The sequence below is a fragment of the Salmo trutta genome, chromosome 14 (genome assembly GCF_901001165.1).
Source record: "Salmo trutta chromosome 14, fSalTru1.1, whole genome shotgun sequence".
NCBI classification, from domain to species: Eukaryota; Metazoa; Chordata; class Actinopteri; order Salmoniformes; family Salmonidae; genus Salmo; species Salmo trutta.
The window spans coordinates 42,711,662-42,731,135 of NC_042970.1; the positions used below are offsets into that span (position 1 = coordinate 42,711,662).

A 19,474-nucleotide genomic window follows, 5' to 3' on the forward strand; every position below is an offset into this window, starting at 1 on the left:
ATTAAAATGACAATTGAACAAGTAAAGAGGTATGCTGATATAACCTATGCAGGCTCTAGATTGCAGGATAAAACAGGTGTTTGTTTCAGGTGTTTGAAAAATGCAAAATTCTCCAACTTCAGGAGTGGGGATCAGCCCCCCTACAGACCACCCCATCCATCCACATGTATTTCATGCCCCCTCTAAAATACTGGGTGCATGACGCCCTTGGGGTCTTTTATACTTTATTTACTACGGAATAGTATTTAGGAATGTTAGTTTGTCTGGTTGCAGATTTTCACAGCTCTGGGGGTTTCTAACTGGGCTAACGGGATCTCTAGGTTTGCTCAGCAGCAGTCACTGTGGATCATTTACGTATGAGGAAAGACAAGGAAAGTCAGGCAACATAGCAACAAGAAAAGAGGGCGCTGTTACTTACATAAGCTGTCCGCCAGAGGTCACGTTCCTACAAGTAATTCTCACGCTCCCCTCCAGCCCCACACACACTGATGAGCGGGCGATGCGCAGCCGATCATCAAAACCTAAAACCTCAGCACCTCGCTTACAAAATAAGCGGGTTTTGGTGGCGAGAGCTACTGGCTGTATTATTCAACAATTAGAGACGCGGGCGCCCTTTCGATTTGGTTAATGACAGATATATCGACAATATCAGACGCCGGATACCACTGCCGAGGAATTGTTTGATATATTTTGGAATCATTATTTGAGCAGACTGAAAGCAGAATATTTAGAATATTATGGCACCAGCCCGTTGGCGGCCATAGATCTAGAGCAGGTAAGGGATTTTCCACCTGGAATTAACAATCAATGTCCACATACCTTAGCCTACAAATCAGATTACATATGTGTGTTTTGTTGCATGGTGTGTTTCGTGAGCAGTGAAGTTCGTAGCTCGTGTCTACTTGCAGTAAAATATCGACTGCGCTATATTGCTGCTTGAGCAGTGACGCTGTTTAGTGGCCGACGAAGCACAGTAGGCTATTGCTACGACTATTTTATACAATTCTAGTTATGAGAGAAATTATAATGAATCCCCTAGGCCTAGTTTATGGGCAATAGAAAAACAATTATTCAGAGTGTAGGCCAACCTTAATGTGGTGTTACAATGTTGCAAACCTCAGCCATATGCTATGGCTACAATAGTCAGTGTGACAAGTTAGATGGGCGCTACAGTGTAATAAACCACGCAGTGGTTGCACCAGCAAGCCATCTGCTGTGGCATTGTTTTGAAGTCAAAGCTGTCAAATTTGTACGTAGTGGTATGCATCCGGCCATGTCATAAAATAGCCAACAAACAGTGATAATAAGCAGCTGCTGGTGTCCTAGGTTGCTGGGCTAATGGTGAAAATGTATAGTAGGGCTATTGGAGTTTTGACTGAGCAGGGGTGTATTCATTCCGCCAAACAGATGGACATGTTGTTTAACTAAATTGAGAGTTTCTATTGGACAAATTCAGGTAGGTCCCTCCCCGTTTCGTTCTGTTAGCTTCCGTTCGAGAAACTTTTTGCAACCGAGTAGGCAGAATGAATACACGGCATGGCACATTTGTGACAAGCTAGTGCACGTTATACCGTAGGCATGTAATAAGCAATTGTAAAAACGTGGCTTAATTATGAACAATTTGCAGACAATTTGCCAAGTTGTCTTAAGTATTTTGTAAGTTACAGAGAAGAAAAGAGAACGAAAGGTTGTCAATTTATCCTCACACATCACCACACACCTTTCTAATGTTCTGTCTGTACTAATGAAAACATACAATCTGGCCGGCCATGCTTGTCTCAGCCTCATGTGCTGCCTGATCCCGTGAGGCTATGCAATATGACCATACACTGCAGATGTATTTGTAATAAACTTTATGGAGGCTGGTGTTATCCTTTATATCCATGTGACCTTTGGAATATGGGATCCAGATGCCCCAACCCAGAACACTCTCTCGCCCTCTATCTCTTCTCTCTCTCTCTCCCTCTTCTCTTTCTCATCTCTCTCTCTCTTTTCTCTCTCTCTCAAACTGCAGCTGCTGTAACTCCCAGCCCTGTAACAACTGACATAGGATCAGTTCTCCCAACACCAGTCCTATCCTTAAAGAGACAGGTCACCTTATAATCAAAGTCTGGTTTTTTTCAAGCATCTCAGAGTAGAGGTGTTGATCTACATAATAATCTGACCTAATATTATTATTTTTTAAACGTACTATCACTCCTACGTTTGATAAATGCAGGTCCTGGTCTAACGTGGCATAATGTTGAATCCATATTCCTCAGTCTGCTGAACAGACCAGGCCCTGCATTAGGGCCAATTCCACTTTGAGTGATGCTGAGACTCCAATTTTTTTTCACTTTAAAATGTGTGCCAAACCGAAACCAATGATTTGTAAAGTTAACCAAAGCATACAACTCTATCCACAAGGATTTATTTGAACAATTCCCCCCAAAGATTTTACAAAAACACATTTACTTGAAGAACAGTGCAGATGCAAAGTGTGGTTATAGAATGATGATTTGTGTTGTTTGTGCCGTCATTCTGTTACCAAACTGCATTTGGACTGTACTTCGAGTAAATGTGTCTTTGTAAAATGTTCTGTGGAAATTGTTACAAGTAGACTTTGGCACCCTCTAATTCCATTCTGGGATCAACTGTCCCATTGTTCTGCGCAGGGCAGAGGAAGTGACGCTGATCATCTCTATGATTGCTTATAGCTTTACTCTTATTATACAGTAGCTGTACTGGCAGAGGTTAGTACTGGCAGAGGTGAGCCCTGTCATGTCAGGTAGGGTAACTGCCACTAATAAAGTTGCTTATGAGAATTCAGAAAATATCCACACCTCCCACTCCATAAATAATCCCTCTCCTATCCTCTGTTGGCTTTCTGTCGTGCAGCCTTATATATACACTGAGTGTACGTAAAACATTAGGAACACCTACACTTTCCTTGACATAGACTGACCATGTGAAAGCTATGATCCCTTATTGATGTTAAATACACTTCAATCTTTGAAGACGAAGGGGGTTTATTTTATTAGCATCTCTTTTTTTTATCCCCATTTGGACAAATCTTCCAAGAGTCCTTAAACATTAAAATACAATATATAATACAATCACATTTTTACACACTGTTACAAACAACAGACATAATGCACTGACATATTGACCAGATGAATACTCTAACAGTCTGGAATTATAGGTTAAGGAACCAATCTACCATAGTCCTGCACAACCTTCAAATTGAGTATATTTAAGTGGTTCTAAAGTATTGCTTGAGTTTCTAAATTGAAGGGGAGGAAACAGGTTAAAGAAGGATTTTTAATCCTTGAGACATTTGGGCTGCCGAGTGGCACAGCGGTCTAAGGCGCTGCATCTCAGTGCTAGAGGCATCACTACAGACCCTGGTTTGATTCCAGGCTGTATCACAACCGGCCGTTATTGGGAGTCCCATATGGCGGCGCACAATTGGCCCAGCGTCGTTAGGGTTTGACCGGGGTAGGCCGTCATTGTAAATAAGAATTTGTTCTTAACTGACTTGCCTAGTTAAATAAAAAAATAAAGGCATTGTGTATGTGTGCCTTTCAGAGGGTGAGTGGGCAAGACAAAAGATTTAAGGGCCTTTGAACGGGGTATGGTAGTAGGTGCCAGGCACACCAAGTGTGTCAAGAACTGCAACGCTGTTGGGGTTTTTACGCTCAACAGATTCCTGTGTGTATCAAGAATGGTCCACCACCCAAAGGACATCCAGCCAACTTGACACAACTGTGGGAATCATTAGTCAACATGGGGCAGCATCCCTGTGGAACGCTTTCGACACCTTGCAGAGTCCATGCCCTAACGAATTGAGGCTGTTCTCAGGGCAAATGGGGGTGCAACTCAATATTAGGAAGGTGTTCCTAATGTTTCATACACTCAGTATATAAGGCCCTATATTAGGCCATATAGCGCAGCACTGTAGTGGTTTAGTAGTCTACCCTACACAACAAGACTAACTGGCCTGACTACATTATAGCAACTTTTTGCTAATCTTAGGTCCTAACATTTGTTTAGCGGGAGGGGCTGTAGCCTAAGTGATCTACCATGAGTGATAATGTCAGTCAACCACACTGTACACCACATAGGCTTTATACCAGAGGATTGACCAATGGAGCAGCCTGCTGTATGTAATTACGCTGTAACACACTACTACTTGTCTTAGCATTGAGGCTCTCCTGTTGTTTTATTTTTTTGGGAAATCAGATAGGCTATAAGTAGTAGTAGTTACCCTGCCTGGACTAATGCTGACCAATGTGAAGCGTTGCCATGGTTTCGATCAGCACACTAACTCCTCCTACTGTGGACCTGAATACAGTGTATAGAGAAGTGCGGACTAATTCTCTGCCTGAATGAGTTCGTATTGACATTGACTGTATCCAATCCACTGTATGGATACATGCAGATGCACACACTCACATCTGTGGGTATGCATGTGCATGGAGTAGAGTGAGATAGCTGCCATGAGATTCATTCTGGTGGGAGAGGAGGAGGAAGGAGGTGTGGTGCTGGTAAAAGTGTGACGGATCATTGCAGCGTCACAACTCTGGACCAGCCCTGCATGGCATCAGCTGGCAGCAGCAGAAAAGGTTGCAACTATGGTGGCACACAGCAGCCTAGTTTGTGTGTTATGGTGTCCGTGTGTGGGTTGGTGGGGGGAGGGGTGGGGGCCATGTGGCGATGACAGCAGCCCCTTTGTCTCTGGCCTGCCAAGCCGTGTGAACGTGTCTGTCTGACCCTCCTCACGTGACACACGCGTCCTTTGTTCTTCCAATCTGGGACACCCCCCTCGAATTGAATGAGATTACATCCCTATGGGGACAGATTCCAGGGGGTTGGATCTGGCCTTGGTCCCCCTTTCCCTAACCACCCCCTCTTCATCCCTCTCCAAACAAAGTGGCCCGCCTCCATCTCCACCCCTTCCGTCCCATCTCCTCAGCCCCACTCTGGGTTGCTCCCCCCTGGGCTACAGGCCATGCAGTCTGCCCCCTGTATAGAGGATCCATCTCCACCCCCACCCTCTCATTGATCCCACTTTGGTCTGCTCCGCCCCGGGCTACAGGCCAGGTCCTGCTGTCTCCTCACCCTGGGACCCAAATGACTGACACTTGCTGAGATTGAAGGACAGTCAATGCATGGACAGTGTAAGCAAGAATGGATTGAAGTGGTCTAGTGGAAAAATATTGACAGTTCTTATTGACAGTTCTTTTGTGTTTCTTCCATTTGCGAATAATCGCAACAAATGTTGTCACCTTCTCACCAAGCTGCTTGGCGATGGCCTTGTAGCCCATTCCAGCCTTGTGTAGGTCTACAATCTTGTCCCTGACATCCTTGGAGAGCTCTTTGGTCTTGGCCATGGTGGAGAGTTTGGAATCTGATTGATTGATTGCTTCTGTGGACAGGTGTCTTTTATACAGGTAACAAGCTGCGGTTAGGAGCACTCCCTTTAAGAGTGTGCTCCTAATCTAAGCTCGTTACCTGTATAAAAGACGCCTGGGAGCCAGAAATCTTTCTGATTGAGAGGGGGTCAAATACTTATTTCCCTCATTAAAATGCAAATCATTTAATAAAATTTTTGACATGTGTTTTTCTGGATTTTGTTGTTGTTATTCTGTCTCTCACTGTTCAAATAAACCTACTATTAAAATTATAGACTGATCATTTCTTTGTAAGTGAGCAAACATGCAAAATCAGCAGGGGATCAAATACTTTTTCCCCCCACTGTGACATCTTCTTGGAGGGAGAGACATTACAGCTGTCCTTTCGGACCACTCGGCGTGTGTGTGTGTGTGAAGCATTTCTACACTCCAAAATGTCCAGAAATTTCACCAAAACAAAGCCGTGTGTGTGTGTGTATGACTCTCCATCTGTTGAGGTCTGGAGCTGAGCCTGTGTTTATATACACATCTGGGTCTTGGTTGGCTAATTTATTAAAGGACACACTCATGCCTTAGCGGTCTCGTTCATTACAGTAATGGTGATCTACACCGAGTGTACAAAACATTAAGAAAATCTTCCTAATATTGAGTTGCACCCCCCCCTTTTGCCCTCTGAGCAGCCTCAATTCGTCAAGAGTATGGAATCTACAAGGTGTCAAACGTTGACTCCAATACTTCCCACAGTTGTGTCAAGTTGGCTGGATGTTCTTTGGATGGTGGGCCATTCTTGATACACACAGGAAACTGTTGAGTGGAGAAAACCCAACCCAGTTCTTGACACACTCAAACCAGTGCTCCTGGCACCTACTACCATACCCCGGTCAAAGGCACTTAAATATGTTGTCTTGCCCATTCACCCAATCTATGTCTCAATTGTCTCAAGGCTTAAAAATCCTTCTTTAACCAGTATCCTCCCCTTCATCTACACTGATGTGAAGTGGATTTAACAAGTGACACCAATAAGGGATCATAACTTTCACCTGGATTCACCTGGTCAGTCTGTCATGGAAAGAGCAGGTGTTCCTAATAATCTGTACACTCAGTGTGTCTAATGTATTCCTGACACATCTCACCACCAACCCAGAATCTTAGAATGGAGCAGAGTGTTCAAATGGAAGCTGCATGCTAATAGGGTGGATATTGGAAATGTATTTCAGTCGGAATATTTTTCTCCATACCTCCCCCGTATCCTCTCTTTCTCTCTCTTGTGTGTATGCACATTTATTGAAACACACTGTATTGTTCAGTATCTGCTTGTCAAATGGCCCATAGAGGTTAGTTATTCTGAACGGAGTCAGCGTATTGTCTCCGTGGGCCCTGGTCTTGACTGTCTGGCTGGGAAAGGGTTTATGTCATAATCTTCCTCCCATTCCTCAGGAAACACAAGCTGCACCACAAGGCTCCAACTAAACAGATAGGGAGCTGCCTCCTTCCCTGATCCCTCTCTTTCTCTCTTTCTATCTGGTTTCCTTCTCTTTCTTTAGGATGCAGTCATGCACAACACGCACGCACGCACGCAAGCACACACACATTCATGCAAACACACCCTTTGAGAACTTCCTGAAGGAGGGTGTTCTGGGCGCGAGGTCAAACTCTGGGTCTCTGTGGGAGTGGCTGGCCTAGTCTCCATGGTAACCAGGGTCAGGAGAGGTCACGTGCCTCCATCCTCTGCTGTGAGGCCGTAACAGAGGCAGAGGAAACCAGAATTAAAGCTCTGCCCTTTGTCTCATATGGCTGAGACCCAACAGACAACACAGACAGACATCTGAGTGTTTCCCACACAGGGCTGGCCTCTGTCACAGGGAGAAAGTTTAAAGTTTTAATGCCACGTGCACAAGTACGGTAAAATGCCTTTCTTGCATGCTCCAAACCCAGCAATGCAGTAATCAATATCAATGTAGCACTAAAAATAATATAAGGTAAAACAAAAACACACAATAACATTTTAAATGAGAAAATGAGAAAGTATGAAGCTATATTAGGGCTGACCCCATTTAGTTGACTGGTCGATTGTTTGGTTTATATGCTGTTGGTCGACCAAGATTTTTTTAGGTGAGCAGTCTAATATATATAAACAGTTGGAGTTGGAAATGTACATACACCTTAGCCAAATACATTTAAACTCAGTTTTTCACAATTCCTGACATTTAATCCTAGTAAAAATTCCCTGTTTTAGGTCAGTTAAGATGACCAGTTTATTTTAAGAATGTGAAATGTCAGAATAATAGTAGAGAGAATTATTTATTTCAGCTTTTATTTCTTTCATCACATTCCCAGTGGGTCAGAAGTTTACATACACTCAATTATTATTTGGTAGCATTGCCTTTAAATTGTTTAACTTGTGTCAAACGTTTCGGGTAGCCTTCCACAAGCTTCCCACAATAAGTTGGGTGCATTTTGGCCCATTCCTCCTGACAGAGCTGGTGTAACTGAGTCAGGTTTGTAGGCCTCCTTGCTCGCACACGCTTTTTCAGTTCTGCCCACAAATGTTCGATAGGAATGAGGTCAGGGCTTTGTGATGGCCACTCCAATTCCATGACTTTGTTGTCCTTAAGCCATTTTGCTACAACTTTGGAAGTATCCTTGGGGTCATTGTCCATTTGGAAGACCCATTTGCGACCAGGCTTTAACTTCCTGACTGATGTCTTGAGGTGTTGCTTCAATATATGCACATAATTTTTCGACCTCATGATTCCATCTATTTTGTGAAGTGCACCAATCCCTCCTGCAGCAAAGCACCCCCACAACATGATGCTGCCACCCCCGTGCTTCATGTTTGGGATGATGTTCTTCGGTTTGCAAGCCTCTCCCTTTTTCCTCCAAACATAATGATGGTCATTATTGGCCAAACAGTTCTATTTTTGTTTCATCAGACTGGAGGACATTTCTCCAAAAAGTACGATCTTTGTCCCCATGTGCAGTTGCAAACCGTAGTTTGGCTTTTTTATGGCGGTTTTGGAGCAGTGGCTTCTTGTTTGCTGAGCGGCCTTACAGGTTATGTCGATTTAGGACTCGTTTTACTGTGGATATAGATACTTTGGTACCTGTTTCCTCCATCATTTTCACAAGGTCCTTTGCTGTTTTTCTTGGATTGATTTGCACTTTTCGCACCAATGTACGTTCATCTCTAGGAGACAGAATGCGTCTCTTTCCTGAGCAGTATGACGGCTGCGTGGTCCCATGCTGTTTATATTTCTTACAAATGTTTGTACAGATGAACGTGGTACCTTCAGGCATTTGGAAATTGCTCCCAAGGATGAACCAGACTTGTGGAGGTCTACAATTCTTTTTCTGAGGTCTTGGCTGATTTCTTTTGATTTTCCCATGATGTCATGCAAAGAGGCACTGAATTTGAAGGTAGGCCTTGAAATGCATTCACAGGTACACCTCCAATTGACTCAAATTATGTCAATTAGCCTATCAGAAGCTTCTAAAGCCATGACATCATTTTCTGGAATTTTCCAAGCTGTTTAAGGCACAGTCAACTTAGTGTATGTAATCTTCTGACCCACTGGAGTTGTGAATTATAAGTGAAATAATCTGTCTGTAAACAATTGTTGGAAAAATGACTTGTGTCATGCACAAAGTACATGTCCTAACCAACTTGCCAAAACTATAGTTTGTTAACAAGAAATTTGTGGAGTGGTTGAAAAATAATAAATAATGACTCCAACCTAAGTGTATGTAAACTTCTGACTTCAACTGTATATACCGTAATTTCCGGACTATTAAGCACACCTGAATATAAGCCGCACCCACTGAATTAAAAAATATATATTATTTTGGACATAAATAAGCCGCACATGTCTATAAGCCGCAGGTGCCTACCGGTACATTGAAACAAATGAACTTTACACAGGCTTTAACGAAACACGGCTTGTAACAAAATTAAATAGGCTTTAACGAAACACGGCTTGTAACAAAACTAAATAGGCTTTAACGAAACACGACTTGTAACAAAAAAAAATTGCAGTAAGCTTTAGTTGTCTTTTTGCACTGAGTCAATTCCTCACGCTGCTGTTTCCAACGTCTTATCATCGACTCATTAAGACCAATCTCCCGTGCAGCAGCTCTATTTCCTTTTCCAACAGCCAGATCAATCGCCTTCAACTTGAAAGCTGCATCATATGCATTTCTCCGTATCTTTGCCATGATAAGGGTGACAAAATGACTACCGTAATCAGAATGATGGGAAGTTTGAGAGTGCTTGATTTAATCTAAACAGTAAACAAAAAAGTTGTTTGACCTTAACCCGTTCGGCAATTTCATTGGTCTAATGAAAGCTTCATGCCGCCAAAAAACTGAGCATGTCACAGAATGTGTTTTTTTGGAAAAAAATAGTTTAAAGCGGGAAAAATCCATATATTAGCCGCGTCATTGTTTAAGCCGCGAGGTTCAAAGCCTGGGAAAAAAGTTGCGGCTTATAGTCCGGAATTTACGGTAATATTATATATATATATATATATATATATATATATATATTATGGCACATGAGGCACCGATCGGATTCACATCTATCTCAGTGGACTAATCCATTGCCGAGGCCGCGGGGATGGCACACCCGTAGTACATTTACCGATAATTCCCATCATTTGTAATCTACGATGTTTGTTTGGTTACGGTAATTTCTGTTAATGCTTTCAATATATTATTATTATGACAGTCTTCTACCATTCTCATTGTCAGAGTGGACACGTTGTTTGTGCATCGCACAACCTAGGCTACACTTGTGAGGAGCAATTTTTTGTTAATTTCAGTCCATTTAGGAGTTTTCAATTTATTCATTGTTGTTTGTAGAGCTCCTGTCAATGTTGAGTAAGGACGCGCACCTGATTATAATTAGAAGTAGGCCTAGGCTACCTGGCCTGTGCGCAAACGTAGCCTATTTTAAAAATCTTTCCAGCTCTCTCCCTTTCGATAACCACTCAGCATAAAAGGGGGGAAAAAATGTCATGTTCTGATCTGGTGGAAACGCCATTAAAATAGGTCGACGTGATTACTTCTTATCCCTTGCGCAAATAGCCTACAGCTATGTCTGGCCGGAGCTCACTGGAGCAGGAAACTCTGAGGGCCCAGAATATTTTATACAATGTTGCAAGTTCCTTGTAGACAGGGCATGCATAGCCAATTTTGATTTATATAATATTTATTTTTATTAGGATATTTTCTACCTGCAGGCTGCAATGTTTTTATTTGTTGGCTTTATGTAGGCTATTTTTACATAATTTGCAATGGCAATAGAAGTTACTTTTAGAATTATGATTAACCACATGATAATGATTTTGAGATACAAATATTGTAAATTAAATGTAAATTAAATGAAACTGTTGCACGAAAATGTGCTTATAAAAATCATAACTCGCATGTATATCGGTAGAAATGGTAAGATACATTTTCACTCCAAATAGAAAAGGTTACAGACCCCTAGTGTAGCCTATTAGAAGCGTATCAACAGGAGCGTAACAGCATAATCTGTGAGGGCCCGTAGCAGCGGGAGGAAGAGGGTCAGGAACTGTTTTTTTCTGGATAGGTTATCTTGATCTCTGGCTCCCTTGAGTCATTTGCGTGTCTTAATTATTTCATCACAGTGTGCTTAAAGCATCAGACAAGCTCAGTAGCCTACATATAGTTGATTTTATTAAAATACATAGGGTGTGTCTATATAGGGAAAAATACACGTTTTAAAATTTCGACCAATCAATTGATCGAAAGAAAGACGACTCTAGGTCAACCAATATTTTTTGTTGTGATTGGGGACAGCCCTAAGCTATTTACAAGGTCAGTTCCAATAGCATATTTACAATGTGCAGGGATACTGGAGTGATAGAGGTAGATATGTTCAGTGTATTCAAAAAGTATTCAGACCACTTGACTTTTTCCCCAAAAAATTACGTTATAGACTTTTTCTAAAATTGATTAAATACTTTTTTTCTCTGATCAATCTACACACAATACCCCATAATTACAAAGTGAAAACATGTTTTTAGAAATGTTAGCAAATGTATAAACAATTAAAAACAGAAATACCTTATTTACATAAGTATTCAGACCCTTTGCTATGAGATTCGAAATTGAGCTCAGGTGCGTCCTGTTTCCTTTTGTCATCCTTGAGATGTTTCTACAACTTGACTAGATTTCACCTGTGGTAAATTCAATTGATTGGACATGATTTGGAAAGGCACACACCTGCCTATATAAGGTCCCACAGTTGACAGTGCATGTAAGTGCAAAAACCAAGCCATGAAGTCGAAGGAATTGTCAGAGACAGGATTGTGTAGAGGCACAGATCTGGAGAAGGGTACCAAACCACCGAGACTCTTCCTAAAGCTGGCCGAACTGAGCAATCGGGGGAGAAGGGCCTTGGTCAAGGTGACCAACAACCCAATAGTCACTCTGACAGAGTTCCTCTGTGGAATAGGGAGAACCTTCCAGAAGGACAACCATCTCTGCAGCTGTCCACCAATCAGGCCTTTGTTGTAGAGTGGCCAGACAGAAGCTACTCCTCAGTAAAAGGCACACGACAGCCCTCTTTGAGTTTGCCGAAAGGCACCTAAAGAACTCAGACCATGAGAAACAAGATTTCACTGGTCTGATGAATTCAGGTTTGAACTCTTTGGCCTGAATGCCAAGCATCACGTCTGGAGGAAACTTGGCACCACCCCTACGGTGAAGCATGGTGGTGGCAGCATCATGGGGGGGGTGTTCAGTTTCAGAGACTGGGAGACTAGTCAGGATCGAGGGAAAGATTAATGGAGCAAAGTACAGAGAGATCCTTGATGAAAACCTGCTCCAGAGCGCTCAGGACCTCAGACTGGCGCAAAGCTTCACCTTCGAACAGGGCGACAACCCTAAGCATACAGCCAAGACAACTTAGGAGTGTCTTCGGGACAAGTCTCTAAATGACCTTGAGTGGCCCAGCCAGAGCCCGGACTTGAACCCGATCAAACATGTCTGGAGAGACCTGAAAATAGCTTTGCGGCTACGCTCCCCATCCAACCTGACAGAGCTTGAGAGGATCTGCAGAGAAAAATGGGAGAAACTCCCCAAATACAGGTGTGCCAAGCTTGAAGCATCATACCCAAGAAGACTCGAGGATGTGATCACTGCCAAAGGTGCTTCAACTAAGTACTGAGTAAAGGGTCTGAATACGTATGCAAATGGGATATTTCCGTTTTTTTTTATTTTGAATACATTTGCAAACATTTCTAAAACCTGTTTTTGCTTTGTCATCATGGGGTATTGTGTGTAGATTGATGAGGGGAAAAACAATTTAATACATTTTAGAATAAGGCTGTAACGTAACAAAATGTGTAAAAAGTAAAGGGGTCTGAATAGTTTCCTAATGCACTGTTTAGGGTTAAGGCATCAGGATATATGATAAACAGAGTAGCAGCAGCGTAAATGATTGTCTGTGAGTGTGTGTGTATGAGCGCGTGTGTGTAGAATCAGTATAAATGTATGTGCGTGTTATTGTATGTTGGAGAGTCAGTGTGTGTGATTGTGTAGAGAGTGCAAAAAGCTATTTAGCAGTCTTGTGGCTTGGGGATAGAAGCTGTTCAGCCTATTGGTGTCAGACTTGATGCATCGGTACCGCTTGCAGCGAGAACAGCCTATGGCTTTGGTGGCTGGAGTCTTTAACCTCTCTGGGCCAGTGGGACGTTTGCGTCCCACCCTAGTCAACAGCCAGTGGAATCACGTGGCGCGAAATACAAATACCTCAAAAATGCTATAACTTCAATTTCTCAAACATATGACTATTTTACACCATTTGAAAGATAAGACTCTCGTTAATCCAACCACCTTGTCCGATTTCAAAAAGGCTTTACAGCGAAAGCAAAACATTAGATTATGTCAGGAGAGTACCCTGCCAAAAATAATCACACAGCCATTTTCAAAGCAAGCATATATGTCACAAAAACCAAAACCACAGCTAAATGCAGCACTAACCTTTGATGATCTTCATCAGATGACACTCCTAGGACATTATGTTATACAATACATGCATGTTTTGTTCAATCAAATTCATATTTATATCAAAAACCAGCTTTTTACATTAGCATGTGATGTTCAGAACTAGCATACCCACCGAAAACTTCCGGTGAATTTACTAAATTACTCATGATAAACGTTGACAAAATACATAACAATTATTTTAAGAATTATAGATATAGAACTCCTTTATGCAAACGCTATGTCAGATTTTAAAATAGCTTTTCGGCGAAAGCACTTTTTGCAATATTCTGAGTACATAGCTCGGCCATCACAGGCTAGCTAATTTGACACCCACCAAGTTTGGGACAACCTAAACTCAGAATTACTATTAGAAAAATTGGATTACCTTTGCTGTTCTTCATCAGAATTCACTCCCAGGACTTCTACTTCAACAACAAATGTTGTTTTGGTTCCAAATAATCCATAGTTATATCCAAATACCTCCATTTTGTTCGTGCGTTTAGGTCACTATCCGAAGGGTAACGCGCGAGCGCATTTCGTGACAAATAATTTCAAAATATTCCATTACCGTACTTAGAAGCATGTCAAACGCTGTTTAAAATCAATTTTTATGCTATTTTTCTCGTAAAATAGCGATAATATTCCAACCGGACAACGTTGTATTCATTCAAAGACTGAGTCTCGTGAACGCGCATCTCAGTCTCACTGTCCCCAGGCAGGCCACTTACAAACTCTGCTGCTGTACTTTGCCCAGAGACAGGAGACACGTCATTCCGCTTTCTGAACGCTTTAGAGAGCCAATGGAAGCCTTAGAAAGTGTCACGTAACAGCACAGATGCTGTAATGTCAATAGAGATGCAACAGAAGGACAACAAATTGTCAGACAGGGCACTTTCTGCATGGAATCTTCTCAGGTTTTGGCCTGCCATATGAGTTATGTTATACTCACAGACACCATTCAAACCGTTTTAGAAACTTTAGAGTGTTTTCTATCCAAATTATATGCATATTCTCGTTTCTGGGCAAGAGTAGTAACCAGTTTAAATCGGTGAACGTTTTTTATCCGGCCTTGAAAATACTGCCCCCTAGCCCCAACAGGTTTTAACAAGAGTAGAGAGGTTTGTAGGGAAGAGAGCTGTCATATGTACCTTCACAAAGTGTTTGAATCTGTGTGAGAGGGGGAAAGAAAGTGGTGTATAGGGTTAGAGCAACAGTAACCTATTAAAAAGATCTCTGTAGCAAATAGGTTTGTGCAGTAGGCTATAGGCCCAATTAGGGCTGTGGCGGTCACAAAATTCTGTCAGCCAGTGATTGTCAAGTAAATAACGGTCAGTCTCACGGTAATTGACCATTAATTAACTTAAACACATTTAGCATCTCCTGGTTTCCACACATAGCCTACACGCCACTGATGCAGACCTTTGGAACATCTACATTTTAAAAAGTCTAATAAATCCATGTATTGTAGTCTACACCTTCACAATATATCCATTATTTATTATCGACGGGTCTAATGAAGCATGATATGAAGAAAATGTAGTCTTTTTCAAAAGAACAGAATAGCATACTCTGTGTTGTCCTTATGTTAGGTCCTGATCTGGCTATGCCAAATGGCTGTGTAGTTCAGTGTTTAGTTCATTTAGCAGACAAGATTCGCTTAAAATTCTGTGGCATTATTTTATAGTATGAAGAATACAATTGAACAAAGCTGAATAAAATAGAAAGCTTATTTTCTCCAAACGATTTGAGGGAGTGTGCACATGCGGATATTCTGTATTGAGCGGTTAACAAAGAAATAGGTACTCCTATATGGTTAATTTAGAGTTATTAATGTAACTTTAATCGTTCTACAAACGTTGGGCTATATGTTTTGATTTTACTGTATTGTAAGGCTGCATGATGCGACTCTAATGATGATTTGAAAAAAGTCGCCTGAAAGGCATGAGTGCTGCTTTGTTTTTTGCGCAGGCTGTACACACTTTATGTCACTCATTCACAATTTGACAAGCACTTGATAATGCCTAGAATTTAACGGCGGCATCCCCTTTGTGCGGCCGTTAAGCAATGTCCCCCCAAAAATCCATGCCTTTTGTGGCCGTTGTGGCTTCTCCCTGAGTGCTACGCCCTCCATCATGTGATCGGGTCTTTCTCATAGGCTACAAGTGAAGACACACATCAGGGACGAAACTGTGCGCCTCCTTATCCAATTCCAAGGTGCATATTGAAGATATTGGAAGAACTGTCCACATTTACTTTTTGTCAGCAAACAATAAACAGTAGCCCTAATGCACAGCAAAAGCACTAGCCTACTTCAATCTACTATCCCCCATAGTACAAAGGTTGACCTATTCTGTGCGAGAAATAAATATTCCAAACATAGTCTGGGACAGTTGTGGGATGCGATAGATCCCAAATTAATACAACCACTAGCATCAATTTTTTTTTTATGTATGCAATGCGGCTGACGCAATCGATCAGAACATTTAGCTTAAAATGTTGACAAACTATTAGGCTATTTATTCATATTATAAGCACAGCAATGGACAGGCTATATGCGCAAATGTTCCGTTAGTGGAAAACACCATTATCAAAAGTGACCGCAAATGTAATTATGCATGTAATGCTTTTATTATAAAGGTGCATTCTATTGGTGAAAATGATCTTCCCCAAACTTGAAACTCACGCACTGCTTATGTATGCCAGTTAGTCTCTACACCCCTTGTAATGTGCTTTATTCTCTGAAGGTTTTTGGCCATTTTAGTTGTGATACAAACCTTATTAAAACATATAGGCTTTTGGGTTATGCTACTGTACATGAATAGTGTGACTATGATTCTAAAAAGTTGCAAAAAAAGGCATTGTTTCTTATGCTGGGCATCATTCACAAGTGATAGGCTAATATTGTCACCCATCAGAATATTCTTAATTTAATATTGTCTTTACATATACTAAATCATATGTGTGAAATTTGTTTTGATGTAGAATGGACCATTATCATGAACATTTATCGAAACAGGGTCAGCCGGAAAAAACACATTTCATCTATGCACTTAAATAGCGAATGGAGGACGCTTTTCCCATGGTTCATTTTTATGCCAGCCAGCTAGGCCATACTCCTGTTGTAAAGATAAGCAATGTGCTTAATATTAGGAAAGTTGATCAATAAATATAGTAGGCATAGCCTATAGAAAGCTGATCCTTCTATTTTTAGTAGAGGCCATCACTCTGTTTTCTTGCGCAACTGCATAGCCTATTGAAATGTTGCGCAACAAGAGCTCATGGGCTCTCATGAATTGTTTGATTTGATTTTCGAATACAAACTTGAGTTCTAGGATTACACTGGTAATAGGTCATCATTTGTTGTGTTGCTTGTGAGGCACAGCTAAGTGAGCATGAATTGAAGTCTCAGCGAAGGGAGAGCATCAGAGGGTCCGCCTCACTGTCTGACAGTCCCTCACCTCTCCCCCCTATGCTAAGACTGACCAAGAAGGGGACAGAGTCTTCGAGCTGATGGTGAAACTCGAGTCGCACCTCATTATTTCTGCCTCATGCACAAATTCATGTTGTTGCTTCTAATCAACAGAGAAAGTGAAATGTTCCTTGATATAAAAAAACACACAGCGCTAATAATAACGCCAGCCTATCGATACACTTTGCTACGCTTTCATTTAAGCCACAGTGCTGTTTGCAGCACGAGTGGGGAACTGCATTTCATGTTCACAATGCAGCTCTTTTCTGTATTCATTGACAGTCTCTTCAGTCATGGTTTTAAACGTTTTGAAATCACAGTATCAACGAGAAAGCTGCAGACACGATGATCTGAACAATCCAATTGACTAGCGGTAGCCTATAGGTGCACTTGATTTTCTCTCCGGGCACGTCGGGTAGGCGGAGTTTGTATCTTCAGACGCATGACATGGTTAAAAATGGGAACACTTCGCCGACCCGGCACGCAGGGCAGCTGAATCAAGTGCCCCTACTGTCAACATTATTGTTTTATTTTTTTAATAGAAGTGTTTCGCAATCGACCATTTGGTGAACACTGGGTTAGAGAATGCTGACCCATCTTCTCTTCCTCACACAGTCTGCAGAGCACTTCCTCAGGTTTTTTTGTGTGCTGTGGGACATGTGCGCTTGCATGCATGCTGTGTGTGTATGTGTGCGTGTGTGTGTGTGTGAGGCCATATTATGGGTTAAACATGCCCATTGGGTTAAACATGTCCATGGGAGGTCAGGAATCTGGGCTGTGATACTGCTGAGCTGCAGTCTCCTGTCTGAACCAGCCACGTCTGTTTCACTAAACATTAGTACCTATTCACAGTTTGTTAACCATGTGTCAATTGTTACATGCGACTTGTCCTGTATAAGACCTTTTGTTCTATAAATAGTGGTTAATTAGCAGTTTATGCAGTTCTCCAAATAATGAAAAAGTGAAGAAAAGGGGGGAATCAGCTAGTTATGGGGGAAACAGTGATACAGTTACATATCTAGGGCCGCTGAATTTTTTCCCAAATTCCGTTTTCACCGTTTTTAGTTTCTCCAGGTTTCGGATTTTTCCCAGTTTTTCTTTTTCTCACACTTTTTTTAATTGGATGTTTTAAGTCCACAACAATGTTTAATCCACAACAGGAGACCACTTTTCAGGTCTGGGAAAAATCTATGCATTTTTGGGGGGGGTAAATACCATTTTAATTCAAGTGCACACCATCAAGAGACAAACAAATAGTCGCCCCATCATCGCTAAAAGTATTAGGACAAATTCACTTGTGTATTAAAGTAGTAAAAAGTTAAGTATTTGGTCCCATATTCATAGCACGCAATAACTACATCAAGCTTGTGACTCTACAAATTTGTTGGATGCATTTGCTGTTTGTTTTGATTGTGTTTCAGATTATTTTGTAGAAAATGTATCGTAAATAATGTATTGTGTCATTTTGGAGTGAGAAAGTTAGACGTACAAATATTGTACCCCAAAGACATGCTAACCTCTCACCATTACAATAATAGGGGAGGTTAGCATTTTTTGGGGTACAATATTTGTGCGTCTAACTTTCTCACTCATCATTGTCACGATTCATTCAGGACTATCCGTAATCATGGTAGCATTCACATTAATGTAGAAGTGTGTTTAGACACATTCTATTCTTATTTACAATGAAGTGACTCAAACAAATCACCGCTGGATTGATGCAAATAATCATATCATTCTGCCAGCTTGACGTACTCTACTTTGTTATTAACATTTAATTGAGAAGGTTTTTGGGGAGGCCTTTCCATCTAGCAGAAGACGGTGGTCATTAGCATCATCGCTAACGGCTACACAAAGTGGTAGACAAACATGCACATGCAGACAGAGGCACTCCCGCGCCCATGCCTCTTCAGAAAGTTGAAGGAAAATACAAATCACTAATGCATATTGTTCATGCCTTATCATAATTAACACCTTTTCCAATAAATTCAATACATTTTTGAATATTGCCGAATTCCGTTTCAATGTCTGGATTGCGTGATTCTAGCCACGTTCTACGCATCGCGGATTTGATTGGTCCCTGTATATCGCAATATTATTTTGGACGATATTATATAGAAACTTTGACTCCCAAGTATCAATTTGTAATAAAAATACATGTTTTGCTAAGTAGCGTTAGCTAGCCCTAGTCGGCTCTACCTACACCAAAATGCCAATATTTTTCATCCTATAGCTTGTTCACCAACTTCTTTTTAAGTAGTGAGCCAATGTGTTTTCAACACTTTTATTTCCATGACTGATCATAACAGGGGTGAAAGTAAGCGATTCCGGTACGGCGTCCCGGCAAAATAAATACTGGGGGTAAAACGCGAGCCTATCACAATTAGTACAACATGCCCAAGAAACTATAGGTTGTTACACTATTATTTAACATTACTGCATGTCAGCCACATTAACATTTTGCAATTGACTGGAAACCGGGTGGTATTCGCTCCAAATTGCATTGTGGTTTGAGGAGAACACTTACGTTTTATCAAGGCGGAGATGTGTGGCCGAGATGCTCGCGGAGATGAGTGGCCGAGACCAAGGCACGCTTGGA

The 19,474-nt window shown here is 41.5% G+C and overlaps 1 protein-coding gene across 1 annotated transcript in view; it reads left to right on the plus strand.

Annotated features, from left to right (window-relative positions):
• The first annotated feature begins 505 nt into the window (after positions 1-505).
• Positions 506-19,474, plus strand: part of LOC115208124 (phosphatidylinositol 4-phosphate 3-kinase C2 domain-containing subunit beta-like) — a 65,277-nt gene continuing 46,308 nt past the window's right edge. Inside the window, exon 1 of the mRNA XM_029775942.1 lies at positions 506-775. The gene's annotated coding sequence lies outside the window, so the exon portion shown is untranslated. The remainder of the gene's footprint in view (positions 776-19,474) is intronic.